The 16,454-nt window shown below is 35.4% G+C and overlaps 1 protein-coding gene across 7 annotated transcripts in view; it reads right to left on the bottom strand.

Annotated features, from left to right (window-relative positions):
- The window catches only part of CNOT4 (CCR4-NOT transcription complex subunit 4), a 137,956-nt gene that overhangs the window by 87,964 nt on the left and 33,538 nt on the right, over positions 1 to 16,454 (bottom strand). The gene's annotated exons all lie outside the window — the stretch shown is intronic.

Below are 16,454 nucleotides of genomic sequence, written 5' to 3'. Positions count from 1 at the left end.
TTCCAAAGAGATTGTTCCAATCCAACACTGTTCCCATGTTGACTTTGTTTGCAACAGAGTGTTAAGTTCAAGCCTAAGGGCAATCTCAAAACCTCGGACATTGTGGTGAAGGGCAAACGGGAGGAGATTCAGATACAGGCTAGCCTGTAAGCCAGCTGGGATGAGCCCTCCAGGGATCAGAACAAACTTCAAGCTCTGACGCAAGAACTATCCCTTCAGGTGAGCTCCAATTTTTTGGATCAAGCTGAGAAACAATTTATGTCCTAAGGCATTGTTGAAAACAATGGAGCAGGCAGGTGGCAATTAATGGGGCTTAACAGGGTGTGGTCAAGGAAAGAGGCAGTGAAAGGGAGCCCTGTGAAAAATCCCTGGGTGAATGTGGGCATAGCCAAATCTGTACCCCCTAGGAACAACACCAGATGCTTAACACTGCAAGAGGGAAACAGACTTCACTAAAATAATCCATCCAGTAACTAAACAAATAAGCAAGTAACAATCATAAGCCCTGAGAGGGGCAGGGGAGACCAATATCCAGAGTTGCTAAAATATTATATAAGATGTCCAGTTTCCAACCAGAAATTACAAGCCATGCAAAGAAATAGGATAGTATAACCCATATAGAAAGGAAAAAAGCAGGCAACAGAAACTGCCCGAGTGAGCCACCAAATGTCAGATTTAACAGACTTCGAAGAGCCATTTACATATAATCAAAGAACTAAAAACCATAATTAAAGAAGTAAAGGAATGTACGATGACAATGTCACATCAAATGAAGTGTCAATAAAGAGATAAATATTACTAAAAATAAAAAATGAAATTCTGGGGGCGCCTGGGTGGCACAGCGGTTAAGCGTCTGCCTTCGGCTCAGGGCGTGATCCCGGTCTTATGGGATCGAGCCCCACATCGGGCTCCTCCACTGTGAGCCTGCTTCTTCCTCCCCCACTCCCCCTGCTTGTGTTCCCTCTCTCACTGGCTGTCTCTATCTCTGTCAAATAAATAAATAAAATCTTTAAAAAAAAATGAAATTCTGGAGTTGGAAAGTAGAATAAATGAAATCAAAAGAAGTCATCGGAGGGGGCTCAAGAGTGCATTTCAACTGGCAGAAGAATGAACTGGCAAAATCAAAGACAGATTAATAAAGATTATGTAATCCAAGGAACAGTGAGGAAAAGAAAAAAGAAAACTGAACAGACCTTCAGAGAAAAGTAAAACACCATTAAGTGCATCAACATACACATAATGGGAACAAAAGGAGAGAAAAGGAGAAGAAAAAGATATTTGAGAAATAATGGCCACATGAAAAGCACCCAAGTGGCTCAGTCAGTTAAGCATCTGCCTTCGGCTGCAGGTCATGATCTCAGGGTCCTGGGACTGAGCCCCTCATGGGGCTCCCTGCTCAGTGGAGAGACTGCTTCTTCTTATCCCTCTGCTGCTCCCCTGCTTCTGCTCTCTCTCTCTCTCAAATAAATAAAATCTTTAAAAAAAAATGAACTACAGCTACACAACAACACAGACGAATCTCACAAACATAATGTTGAGCAAAGGAAGCAAGAAGAATATAACTGTGGTCATATACGTTTCAACAAATAAAAGAAAATATATTTTAGGAATGCATGTAAGGTAATAAAACTCAGAATACTGAGTGCCTCTGAATGAAAGGAAGAGGGTTATGAATGGGAAGAGATGTATTTGGGATGGGGAAAGGGTGGGTAATTCTGAGGGTACTTGAAATATTCTATTCTGACCCAGGTTATAAAGACGTTTGCTTTATAATTAAACTGCACATATTTTATATGCTTCTGTATATTCCTCATTTTTTTTCAGTCTTAAAAGAAGAAGATAACGGCTGCAGGTTTCCCACAATGGTTAAAAATAATCTGCAGACCCAGCGAGCACAATATACCTAAGTGGGATCAACAAACCCACATCCAGCTACAAGACAGCAAAACTGCAGAACACTAAAGGTAACAAGAACCTTAAAAGCAGACTTTTAAAAAGGACCTCTCACCCAATGGAATGATAATTAGAATTACAGGTGACTTCTCAACAGCAACAACTGAAGTCAGAAGGGAAGGACATAGATAGATGTTGTAAGAAAATTATTATCAACCTACAATTGTGCTCCTAGAAAAGAATAACCCTCAAGAATGAGAGTAAAATCATAAAACATTTTTTGAGATAATCAACATTTTCACATGGACTGGATACTAGATGATATCCAGGAAGTACTGTGAGTTAAGTATAGTAGTAGTTATTACATTTATTTTTTTTAAGCTCTTCTATAGGAGATACACTGAAGTATTTACAGACTTCATGATATATTTCAGCAGGAAAGGAGACACAGAATGGGGAAGAGATGAAAGTAGAATAGTAAAATGTCTGTGACTACAGGAACCGTGGGATAGAAATAACTGGGCTTCATTACACTATTGGTCTACTTTCATGGTTGCTTACAAATTTCCATGATAAAGTGCTAAAAATAATTGATAAAAGAATGAGGCTAAACTAAAAATAAAATAAATAAACAAAAATAGAGACAGTTTGCCAGCAAGAGCCCTCCACTAAAGGAACTTGTGAAGATGTTCTTCAGGAAGAAGGAAAATGATCTCTCAAGGACAGTCAGAGATTAAAGAAGGGATGGTGAGAAAAGAATACGGGAAAAATGTATGCAAATTAAATCATGCACTTCTATACAGAACAATATAATCTGTTGAATTTAACAAGGATAAAATATTAAGCAATAACAACATATCAGAACAGTGATGCAAGATAAGCTCCTGTAAGGTTCAACTTTAAGAGGAATATGAACAGTAAAATTTCAAGGGTAACCACATACTCTCTATGATATACTAATCCCACCTCCCTATATCTTCCACACAGAAAGAGCTGCACATATACTAAGGCATATACAAACACTTCCAGCACTTTTTTGTAATAGCAAAAAATGGGAAACCTAAATGTCCATCAATAGGAAATGACAAAATTACAGTAAATCAATAAAAAGACATACTATACAACAGTTTAAAAGACTAAGGTAGGTCTACACATACAAACCTAGTGAATGAAAAAATTTAATTGTAGATACTGTACAACTTTTTTACATTAAAAAATCATAGAAAAAATTATATACAAGTTGGTAATAGTGACTACATCTATAGAAACAATGAAAGAAATGGGATGGACTGGAAACGAGCCTTGTGTATAAGTCTCGTAAACAGACTATATTAATGCATTCCTTTGTAATAGTACATTAATTTTTTAAAAATAACTTCAAAGTTATTAAACTTTGAATCCTTTGAGTGCAAAGATCACGTCTATTGTGTTTAACACTATGCCACAAATTTATAGCAAATTACAGGTTCCCACAAGGTGGGGGAGATACACAGAATGATTCAAAGTAAAAATGCCAAAACAGCAGGGTGACTGTGTAGTTTTTCTTCCTCCTATTTTCCAATTTTTAGAAAATAAACATTTACATTTATAAAGGGAAAAACTATTTTAAATTAAAAATTAAGTGCATCTGACAAAAAGACACAAAGTGATGAGATGAAAAAACTTTTGAATGTATAATTAGAGAATCAGCATCAACATGTTTCCTATTAGCTTAATGCTCTCTCAGAAGAAAGCTAGGAGTTAAAAAAATTAAAGGCTAAGCCTGATGAAAGTGTTATTAATAAGATAAAATCAAATCTGCATAAAATCAAAGCAGAGACTAATTAGTGTGCTAATTAGTTCTCTACCCTACTTAACACAGGTTGTCAACAGAAGGAGTTGCCTACATCAGTGTATTTTCCATTCAGAAAAATAAAACAAAACAAATAGACCCCACAAAAATACCCAGATCTATTTGGGGGGACAGCACCTGGTAGAAGGGTATGCCTATTTTAAAGTTTTTAAGGACTGACCCAGAGAACTATTTGAAACAAATGAATCAAAGCATCGAAAATTCCAAACCCTCCTACTCACTCTGACATAAGTTAGTCCTTTTAGAGATGTGTCTGTACCTCAGTTTATAGTATACCAGTAGTAACACCTAAGACAGAAAAAAGTCAATCAAGCAAAAATACTAAACTGAAGTGCAAGAGCCAGTCTCATCCTCTCAGTATTAAAAAAAACAAACAAAAGTGTTTATTTTATTAGCGTGGCTAAGTGGGACCTCTTTACTCATATCTAAATGTCACCCAGTCACTCAGATCAGATAAATTCTGATCCCAGATCACATGCTTCATGCTCCTCTTCCACCAAGAGATCAGTTCCAATTCATCCACCCTCAAATTATTTCATCTTGCCACCACTTTGGTCTTTTCCACTTCATGGCAAGCACTGACTGACTAATGAGGAAGTCCATCCTTTCAATTTTTTGGCTAGGTGGGACACACTCCAGTGTGCTTTTTTTATTAATCTTTAAATTGTATATAGGTATACTCTATACACATACTTTATTTTTTTTTTTAAGATTTTATTTATTTATTCAACAGAGATAGAGACAGCCAGCGAGAGAGGGAACACAAGCAGGGGGAGTGGGAGAGGAAGAAGCAGGCTCATAGCAGAAGAGCCCAATGTGGGGCTCAATCCCATCACGCCAGGATCACGCCCTGAGCCGAAGGCAGACGCCCAACCGCTGTGCCACCCAGGCGCCCCTATACACATACTTTAAAATAAAAACAGTTAAAAAGTAAAAGTCCATGATCAATAAGCAAAGCAATTTATAAAGAACATAATTTTTAAAAAATTATATTCATTTCTTGCAGCAAAAATGATTTAAATAATTATACATTTCAAATAGTATCATGGAATTTAAGCCTATAGTTTAAAAAAAATGACTAAAAACATGTGCACCTAAATTCTGAAGAAAGAGAAGATAGTATTTACCTAATGGTGGAATAAAAAATATACTAACTCATCCATACCATTACCATCTCGGAAACTGAAAGCCGCAGGGGCACCTACGTGGCTCAATTGGCTAAGCATCCGACTCTTATTTTGGCTCAGGTCATGATTTCAGGGTTGTAAGACTCAGCCCAAGTGGGGCTCCCTGCTCAGCAAGAAGTGTGTTTGAGATTCTCTCCTTCTCCCTCTGCCCCATTCCCCCATCTCTATAAATAAATCTATCAATCTTAGGGGAAAAGAAAAGAAAAGAAAAGAAAAGAAAAGAAAAGAAAAGAAAAGAACCTAAAAGCCCCACTAAAAAATCTAACACTTCACCAAAAGAGAAAAGGTTCCAAACTAGGAGTCAGCAAATACTTTCTGTGAAGGGCTGAATACTATCTTATTCTTGTGGGCCATACAGACCTGCAATCACTCAACTCTGCTGCTCAAGTACAAAGACAGCTGCAGACAATACATAAAGAAATGAGTGGGGCTGTGTTCCCATAAAACTTATTTATGGACACTGAAATTTGAATTTCACTTAATTGTCCCATATCACAAAATATTACTCGTTTGATTATTTTTTCAAATGCTTGAAAATGTAAAAACCTCTCCCTTGGGCCTTAGAAAAACAAGCAGCCGGGTCCTGCTCCAAACCAACAGGGAAACCTCACAAATCCGAGCATGAGTCTTAGTCCTGGACTTCTTTCAAATCTATTTCTCTAAAGCTTCTTCCTGAGGAAATCTTTTTTAGTCTTATATTAAACATGGTTTCTCCCCACTCCAAGCATTTACTTTAACAGACCCCAATGAGTTGTCTCAGCATGAAAAAGGAAACTAGCACTATTTTAAGATATAAAAAAGTATTTCTGCATCTCCATTCTCTTATAAAATTTCACAAAAGTCAAGTAATTTGTAGACACAGCCTTGTTTTCCAATTAGATAAAATTCAGGAAACAAATATAGTACCTGAGAAATACTGACATGAAATACTTACCTACCATACACAGCTACAATAAAATCAAGACCCTTCTGAATAACACATGTTAAAGCATTAAGTAAAACTGTCCTGAGTGATGTTAATCAATACTTACTAAATGTTTAGAAAATGTTTCCAATGTTAGGAGCCTCAGTAAGTTCCAAATAATCATACTCTTTGTATACAAAATAGAAGAGTGAGAAAATTACCTACAATTTTAGAATTGGGTGCAGTTTCATATTTCATAGAAGGAAGAAATTCAGATGGAGGTACAAAAAGGAATAATGAATAGAAAATATGAGTAATGAAAAATGGAAAAACAAAGAAAGTTAACATGGAAGTGGAATAAAATAATTATTAGTCTAAGTTAAGTTTTAACACGAAAGGAAAACAGCCAAAGGTAAAGTAATGACTGGTATCACAAGGGAAGCAGCTGGGTTTTAATTGAGGAGAAAATAGCTTATATGAACAATGGTGGTGAGGGACTGAAGGAGAAAGGGCGAATAAAAGCAAATAACCAAAATAAAAAATTAAAATTAAGGGATGCCTGGGTGGCTCAGTCAGTTAAGCCTCTGCCTTCGACTTAGGTCATGATCCCAAGGTCCTGAGATCAAGTCCCACACTGGACTCCCTGTTCAGCAAGGAGCCTGCTTCTCTCTCCGCCTGCCACTCCTGCTGCTTGTGTGCTTTCGCTCTCTCTCTCTGACAAATAAATAAAATCCTTAAAATAAAACAACATTAAAATTAAAGTCATCATTTAGTTATCCAGTTACAATCCCCCTCCCCACCCCAGAGTGGGGGGAAGAGGATTGGATTTTTTGCAATATAGCTATAGCCTTATTATATGAAGTATGCAACCATTAGTTATTATAAAAACTACAGTGTATCTATTAATGGGAGGAAAGTTTAAGAATCAAACTGTTGGGGCACCTGGGTGGCACAGCGGTTGGGCGTCTGCCTTCAGCTCAGGGCGTGATCCCGGCATTGTGGGATCGAGCCCCACATCGGGCTCCTCCGCTATGAGCCTGCTTCTTCCTCTCCCACTCCCCCTACTTGTGTTTCCTCTCTCGCTGGCTGTCTCTATCTCTGACAAATAAATAAATAAAATCTTTAAAAAAAAAAAAAAGAATCAAACTGTTGATACTAACAATATACACCTATAATAGCATGTGGTAGATAACTGCAAACAATGTTACTATACTTACAAATGTAAAAGTCTCTAAACTTTGATAGTGGCTATAACTTCAGCAGTTACCATTTCATCAACTTTCTGGGACTAGGCAAATTATAGTAAACTGTAACATCTGCAATGCTTCCAGAAGCTTTAATGAACAAAATAAGAATTTTTTAAATGAGATAATCCTGTGTTAAAGCAACAAGCATGTATAAGAATACATTAACCAAGCAGCAATCTACATCAAACAAAGAACCACAGAACTAGCCTAAAGTGCTTCTGAGTAACAACCCAGACTATAACCTATTAGGTGAAAAGATCTGCTTAACTAGCAAAATTAGATTTATAAGATTATGTTTCCCAAAGACTATTTAATAAATAAATTAGCCTTACAGTAAGGAATAAGGATAAAAGTATAAAGTGCTTTGTACTTTGTAGGTACTTAATAACTGTAGAGAAATATGAGGGAGAAAAATAGGGAGGCAGGGAGGGGGAAAACAGACAAAACATCATAAACTTAATACCAAAATCTGAGTTAGGAAATCTACAGATCATTCCCATGAAAACATTAATACAAAAATCCCAAATATTAGCAAAACCACATCAACGATATTAAACTAAGTAGAGTTTTCCCAGAAGTACAAGGACATCATAACAGGAAATTATTTATCACCTCAAAAGATCAAAAGAAAAAACTGTCCATCTCAAGAAATGCTAAAAAATCATTTAATAAAATCCAATCATGTTGTCCTTACCAAAAAAATCTCATAATAAACTAGGAAGAGAAGATTATCTTATAAGAATAATGGATATCTACCCCAATACATCCTGATGATGAAACATTAAAGGGATTTCCACTAAAATCAGAAATAATATAGAATGCTATCATTACTATTAACGTTATTCCAGAATGTTATATAAAATTTTTAAGTCAGCAATATTATATGTAAAGGGTGATTCAAAATAGACAATGTATAAAACAAACACAAATTGCCAGTGTCATAATAAAAAGGGTACATTATTATAGGTATCATAAATGGTAAAAAGCATAAAGGAGAACATGAGAAGAGATTTTATGCCAATACACTTAACAACTAAAAGGAAATGCCCAGATTCTGTAAAAACACAAGTTTTTATTATCTTTTTAAAGATTTTATTTATTTATTTGTTGAGGGCGGGGAGGAAAGAGCACAAGCTCCCTGCTGAGCAAGGACCCGATGCAGAACTCGATCCCAGGACCCTGGGATCATGACCTGGGCAGAAGGCAGACACTTAACTGAGCCACCCAGGCGTCCCAAAAAAACTCAAGTTTTTAAAACTAACCCAAGAACAGAAAATCTTGATTGTCCTCTAGATGCTGATGCAATTTATTTTTATTTCCAGAGGGCTTCATGGGTGAATTTTCCAAATATTTAAAAAAAAAAAAAATACCAAACTTAGACAAACTCTTTCAGACAGAAAAATGAAACACTTCCCAAGGCATTTTATAAGGCAGCTACTCTGTTAGCATAACCTGACAAAAAATATTGTGAGAAAATTACTGAACTGAACCCTCATAGACACAAAAATCCTTTAAAAACTAAAATACAGCAAATATATTAAAATAAATAATATCATGACTGTGATTATAACAGGAATGCAAAGCTGATTTAAAAACATTAAAAAAAAAGTCAGTGGAATCCACTACATTAACTGAATAAAAAAGAATCCCGATCTCAAAAAACGCAGAAAAAGCATGACAAAATTTAACATCTACTTATGATAAAAACTCCCAGCAAATTAGAAACAAAAGGAATCTTCCCCAATCTGATAAAGAGTACCTATGTAACTCAAGACTAGTCAAGACTATTTGCTCTCAACTTACCTATTCAACACTTTACTAGACATCCTAGTCAGTGTGGTATAACACAAGAAAAATAAAGATATAAAGATTGGAAAAGAACTAAAACCAGCCCTTATTTGTGTACAACATGACTTCATACATAGAAAATCCAAAGGGGGAAAAAACTACTAGAACTAGGTGAATTTAGCAAGATCAATGCATACAAAAGCAATATATAAAAACCCACTGTATTTCTAAGTATTAGGAATATACAATGCAGACAGAAAGTAAAGCCACAATACCATTTGTAATAGCATCAAATATCAAATACCTAGAAATAAATTTAATAAGATATGTGAGGTACATCTACATTACATCACAAAATTTCAGAGAGAAATGAAAGAGATAAATGGAGAAATACACAATGTTTATGATTCAAAAAACTTGGTATTTTTAAGATACCAAATGCCTTCAAATTACTGTACACATTCAATGCAATCCAAATCCAAATCCAAATCCAAATCCAAATCCAAATCCAAATGGGCTTTTTAACTTGAAATACACAAGGTGATTCTAAAATTTATATGGAAACACAAAGGACTTAGAATATTCAAGCATCTTGAATAACAAAGCTGGAGAACATACGCAACCAAATTTCAAAGCTTACTATAAAATTACAGTAATTAAAACAGTGCTGGCATTTGTGATACTTCATTTTTGGACAGACACCAATAAAATTCAATGAAGAAAGAGAGGTGAGAACACAGAGTATCTATGTGAAAAAAAAGTGAATCTCTACCTAACATACATAATTAATTCAGATCAATCACAGAGTTAAATGTGAGTGCCAAATTATATACTGCTGACCAAGACTTGTACCTCAAATACATGAAGAACCCCTGGAAAAAATAAAGGGACAAATAATTCAATTTAAAAAATAAATGAGAAAATACATAAAGCTTTCAGAAGAATACTTAGAATATCTTCATGACTTTGGGCAACGGAAAAGATTTCTCAGCATATAAAAGAATAAGTACAAATTAAAAATTGATAAAATGGACTTCATCAAGATTAAAGCCTTCTGTGTATCAAGCGACACCATAAATGAAGTGAAAAGCTACATATTGCAAGAAAACATTCACAAAACAAAAATCTGACAAAAAATTCACATCCAAAATACATTTTAAAAAACTCCTACAAATCAGTAATAAAAGATAATACAATTTACACAAATGGCCAATAAGCCACTTAATGTGTCTAACACTACTGGTCATCAGGGAAAAGCATATTAAAACTACACAGAGACATCACTACACAATCATCAGAATAGCTACAATCAATAAACCTAACAATTCCAAGTGTTAGTGAGGGAAGGAAGCAACTACAACTGCCACATTATGATTAGAGTGTAAAATGGGACAACTACTTTTGGAAACTAGCAGTTTCTAATGAAGTTATTCACACAGCTATAACCCAGAAACTCCTCTCATAGTCATATACCCAAGTGAAATGAGTGTATATCTACAAAAAGATTTGCACAAAAAAAAGGTTAACAGCAGCATTATTCATGATAGTCTCTTTCCTCCCCCAGCAAAAGAAATAAAATTATTCAAATGTCCATCAACAGCAGAATGGATAAATTTTGCTATGTTCATACAATGGAATACTACTTCACAACGGAAAAAAAACTGATACAAATAACTATTTTGATAAATCTGAAAAATATTATTATGTAAGAACAAGGAGTCAAACACAAAAAAGTACATATGAGTCCATTATATAAAGTTTTAAATAAGCCAAGCGAACCAAAATTCCAGACTGGTTAACTCCTAGGATGGGCTGTGGTACTAACTGGAAAGGAGCAAAAGTAAACTACCTGGAGTGATAAAAATGTTCCATATCTTGATCTGGGTGCTGGAGACAAGTATGTATATGCATGTAAAAGGTAAATATTCTACTTTATATCAATTGTACTTCAATAACATACTGTGGAAAGTTTAAAAAAAAAGGAAAGAAGATGAAGGGAAAAAGAAAGGGAAGAAGAAACGACATTTTAATTTAAACTTTATGGTCCATGTGAAAATTCCATCTTTGAAAGTGACACCAACTAATGCTTTGTGGAAGGAAATGTTCTCTATGACACATGGTACCTCAAATTGTGAGGAATTTACCTTAAAATTATATTATTTTCTTTGAATAGCCCGATAAAATGAGATTATTACATGCTCAGCCTACAGAATGTGTAGGCTAATACATTAAGAAGATTTTAGGGGCGCCTGGGTGGCTCCCTTGGTTAAGCGTCCGACTCTCGATCTCAGCTCAGGTCTTGATCTTATTAGGGTCATGAGTTCAAGCCCCACACTGGGCTCCACCACGCTGGGTGTGGAGCCTACTTAAAACACAAAAATAAACAAAACAAAAAAAACTGTAACTGGAAGAGGATTTTAACAGTTCTATCTTCTTTAATTTGTCCAAAGACTTCTAAATTTCAATAGGGTATCCATACTTCTAACACTATCTTACATATTAATATATTACTTGTTCTCTTTGTGACTTAAAACTCTGTTCAAGTTTAATATTTCCATAGCAAAAGGTCAATTATTTAATTTCACTATAAAATAATCAGAATTACAAAAAAGCAACAATTAGAAAAAATGTCTTAAGTCACACACAATCCCATATTCTAGTGTATAAAGTTTTCTGCACCTACACAGACATCTATTACATGTTTGTTTTAAAACAAAAAGAATCAGGGGCACCTGGCTGTCTCAGTTGATGGAGCATGCAACTCTTGATCTTGGGGTTGTGGGTTTGAGCCCCATGCTGGGTATAGAGATTACTTCAATATAAAATCTTAAAAAAAAAAAAAAAAAGCCCATGCTGCACACTGTTCTAGAATCTGGCCCCCTGCTTAATGCAATTAACAGCTTTCCTCTGCATAAATCATGGGTGATGATTCCCAGTGCATAATATTCTACTACACAGATATCCTATAATTTATTTAATTAGTCCCCTGTTATAAAACACTTTTAAATTTTCTTCCTACTGTAAACAATATTATAACAAACATTCCATCTGTGTTGATTTTCTTCATTTATATTACTTTTACTATAACGCTGAATGCGCTGATTTGGTTCTCTGTGGCCATTTAGAACCTTTGCCATTTGATCTGATTCTCATCAGAAATGGACAAATTTTTTCTTCAAAGGCCAGATAGTAAACATTTTAGGCTTAGAGGGCCACAAACAATCTATGTGGCATATATTTTTTTTAATTTTTACAACCTTTAAAAAATGTAAAAGCCGTTCCTAGCTCTTAGAACTTACAAAAACAGTCCATGGACAGGATTTGGTCTGCAGGCTACAATCTGCTGACCCCTGACATAGATTATGTTCTTTAGAGACCCATGAAGACAGGAAGTTACCCTAGAATTCTGGGTGGTGTGTGCCAGTCACCATATTTTATTGAATAGTCTAATGAAATAAGTTTGATTCTTAGTGAGTTTTAAGGAAGAAATTTATTTTTCATATGAACTCTTCTTTTAACTCCCATAAGACTACTCAACTCCTATCCTGACTAGACAACAAATTTTAATTTAATTTTTAAAATTATAAAGGCTAGTATGCAAAAGGACATGAACAATTTTAAAATGTTTATCAGAATAAGTGATTTTGCTAATGTTTGTAACTCTTCAACTACTTTTATCAAATATTCAGAAGATATTCTTTGAAAGGCTATTATTGCTAACAAACACTGTACCTGCAACTGTGGATAACATGATGATTCATAACTACAGGAATAAATATCATCACCTGAATGTTCCCATCTTATTCCACACCCTGTCATTGCTTTATCTAGCAAACCTGTAGAAATAACAGGTGGAAGAAATGCAACAAAGATAATATTAAAAAGTGTATCTCGGGGAGCCTAGGTGGCTCAGTTGGTTAAGTGTCTGACTCTTGATTTCGGCTCAGGTCATGATCTCAGGGTCATGAGATCCACACTAGGAATGGAGTCTGCTTAATATTCTCTCTTCCTCCCTCCACCCTCTCTCAAAAATAAAAAAAATAAAAATAAAAATCTACTGTTTTTGGTTCCTTTGGTTTCCAGTGACTGGGTTGAAACACCCAGCACCAGCACAGAAGGTTACAAAAAAATTATTAACCTTCTCCAGTTTTACCCTACGCCCCTAGATCCAATCTCCTTATTTTTAAGGAGTCTCCTGTTATAAAACACAATACTAGAAGTCTAGTATTGTATGTCTACTTTACAGTCATCCTATTTGCACTCAAAGAAAAAGGAGGAGGGCAAAAAGGAAAAGAGATGAAAAAATGAAAGACTGGGTAATTATCAACCACACGTCCCTAAGATGAAGACCTAAGACTCTCTCACAAGAAAACACTGACTCTTCCCACAAATGCTTTTTTGTCCTTATAAGTTCTGAAGATTTCTTACTAATGACGACCTTTAAACAGGCAAATATTGAACACATTCTCTATTTCAATTAGACTCAAGATTAGGAAGGATCAGAAAATTAGGTATGCAGAGCAGGATATCTAGGTTATAGTTCCAATTCTTATAATAACTAGTTTTGAGAAGCTGGTCATGTTATTGACTTTCTATGGACCTGAGGCTTCTTTGTCTGCATTAGATAAATCTCTAAGGTTCCTCCTGATTCTAAAATTCTAAAAATAGAAAATGATTACATTAAGCAACCGCAGTTAAGCACAAAATATTTTAAAAGGATCAAAAAATAGGAGCACTTGGCTGGCTCAGTCAGTGGAGCATGTGACTCTTCATCTTGGGGTCACGAGTTTGAGCCCCACATTGGATGTAGAAGGTATTTAAAAACAGTACCTTAAAAAAAAAAAGGATCAAATACAATGATAACCAACAATAGGAATAAAATGCTACTTAGGAAACATTTAATGATGATCAACATTCTATGATTTTAAAATTTATAACTGCCACCATTCTTAAGAAACTCTAAGTTTTACTTAATAAAGTCTAATGTTTTGATGTTTAATGTTAATAAATGGCTCTTAATTTTAGTGTTATAAAGTGACGGCTAGAAAAATCTAAATAGAAGTTAATACATAAAAAAGCTTTTCCCAGGGGCACCTGGGTGGCGCAGTCGTTAAGCGTCTGCCTTCGGCTCAGGGCGTGATTCCAGCATTCTGGGATCGAGCCCCACATCAGGCTCTTCTGCTGGGAGCCTGCTTCTTCCTCTCCCACTTCCCCTGCTTGTGTTCCCTCTCTCGCTGGCTGTCTCTGTCAAATAAATAAATAAAATCTTAAAAAAAAAAAAAAAGCTTTTCCCAAGGCATAACAAAAATAAATTGAAGCTTTACTAATTTGGGCTGAAAGAGTCTAAATTAGAGAGTACTTCTTTGTACACACAGTGCATCTTATACATCATATTGCTATTGATGCACTAAATCACTGAAGATGATTTGGAAGACAGCTCGACTATTAAGCAGATTTTTCATAAATCTAATTTATTTTCTAAGCTGATACTCTCTGATTTTAACAAATTAATGTAATTTTAAATAAAAGTACAGGACATTAGGTGTACAAGAGTGTTGAATTCTGTAAGAAATAAAACCAGATGAGAACAATGCTGAATGCTTCCTTAAACTTACCTGACAAAAACGTGTAATTTTAAATATTATTTTTTAAGAGTATATATATAAAATCTCAGAAGTATGTATGCCAAACTGACCAGAGGAGTTAGTTATCTAAGTGATCTAAATGGGCAGTGGACAAAAAAATAGAAAAGGAAGGAAAACTTACAAATTCATTCTATGAGGCCAGCATTACCCTGATAACAAAACCAAATAAAGACACTACTAAAAAAGAGAACTACAGGAAAATGTCCCTGATAAACAAAGTGCAAAAATTCTCAACCAAACACTAGCAAACCAAATTAAAAAATGCATTTAAAAAAGCATTCACTGGGGCACCTGGGTGGCTCAGTCCATTAAGCGTCTGCCTTCGGCTCAGGCCATGATCCCAGGGTCCTGTGATCAAGCCCCACATTGGGCTCCCCCATTCCCTCTGCTGTTCCCCCCATCTGCTTGTGCTCTCTGGAGCGCTCTCTCTGTCAAATAAATAAAATCTTAAAAAAAAAAAAAAAAAAGCATTCGCCATGATCAAGTGGGATTTATTCCTAGGTTGCAAGGATGGTTTGATATTCCCCAATCAATCAATGTGACACATTACATCAATAACAGAAAAGATAAGAACCATATGACCATTTCAATAGACGAAGAAAAAGCATGACGAAGTACAATATCCATTCATGATAAAATCCCTCAACAACGTAGGTTTAGAGGGAACACACTTCAACATAATAAAATCCATATATGAAAAATCCACAGCCAACATCACCCTTAATGGTGAAAAACCAAGAGCTTTTCCCCTACGATCAGGAACAAGACAAGGATGTCCACTTTCACCACTTCTATTCAACATAGTACTGGAAGTCCTATCCATAGCAATTAGACAACAAAAAGAAATATATCCAAATTGGTAAGGAAGAAGTAAAACTTTTACTATTTGCAGATGTCATGATACTCTATATAGAAAACCCTAAGAGAGTCCATCAAAAAACTGCTAGAACTGGGGCACCTTGGCGGCTTAGTTGGTTAAGTGTCTGTCTTTGGCTCAGGTCATGATCACAGGGTTCTGGGATTGAGACCTGCATCAGGCTCCCTGCTGATCTGCTTCTCCCTCCTTCTGCCTCCTCCCCGCCACTCATGTTCTCTCCCCACCCCCTCAAATAAATACATAAAATCTTTTTTAAAAACCCCTGCTAGAACAAATAAACGAATTTGGTAAAGCTGTAGGATATAAAATCAATGTACAGAATATCTGTTGCATTTCTATACACCAATAATGAAGCAGAAGAGAAATTAAGAAAACAATCCCATTTACAACTGCACCAAAAATAATAAGATATCTAGGAATAAACCTAACCAAAGTGGTGAAACCCCTGTACTGTGAAAACTATAAAACACTCATAAAAGAAACTGAAGATTACACAAAGAAATGGAAAGACATTCCATGCTCATAGACTAGAACAAATATTTTATGTTAAAATGTCTATACTACTCAAAGCAATCTACACATTCAATGCAATCCCTATCAAAACACCACCAGCAATTTTCACAGAGCTAGAACAATCCAAAATTTGTATGGAACCACAAAAGACTCCAAGCAGCCAAAGCAATCTTAAAAAGAAAAACAATGCTGGAGGCATCACAATTCTCACTTCAGTATTACAAAGCTACAGTAATCAAAACAGTATGGTACTGGAACAAAAATGGACACATAAATCAAGAGAACAGATAAGAAAATTCAAAATAAACCCACAATTATTTGGTCAATTGATCTCTGACAAAGCAGGAAGAAAATACCCAATGGAAAATGTCTGTCTCTTCAACAAATTATATTGGGAAAACTGGATAGGAACATGCAAAGAGTGAAACTAGACCACTTTCTTATACCAAACATCTACGATGTGGAAGCAGCCCATGTGTCTGTCAGCTGATGAATGGATGAAGAAGCTGTAGGGCTGGGTGTGTGTGTGTGTGTGTATGCACGCGTGT

Source organism: Ursus americanus, chromosome 3 (assembly GCF_024610735.1).
Source record: "Ursus americanus isolate L20-20 chromosome 3, mUrsAme1.1.p, whole genome shotgun sequence".
NCBI classification, from domain to species: Eukaryota; Metazoa; Chordata; class Mammalia; order Carnivora; family Ursidae; genus Ursus; species Ursus americanus.
The sequence above is the reverse complement of the archived record's forward strand: the minus strand, read 5'-3'. Positions and strand labels throughout refer to the sequence as shown.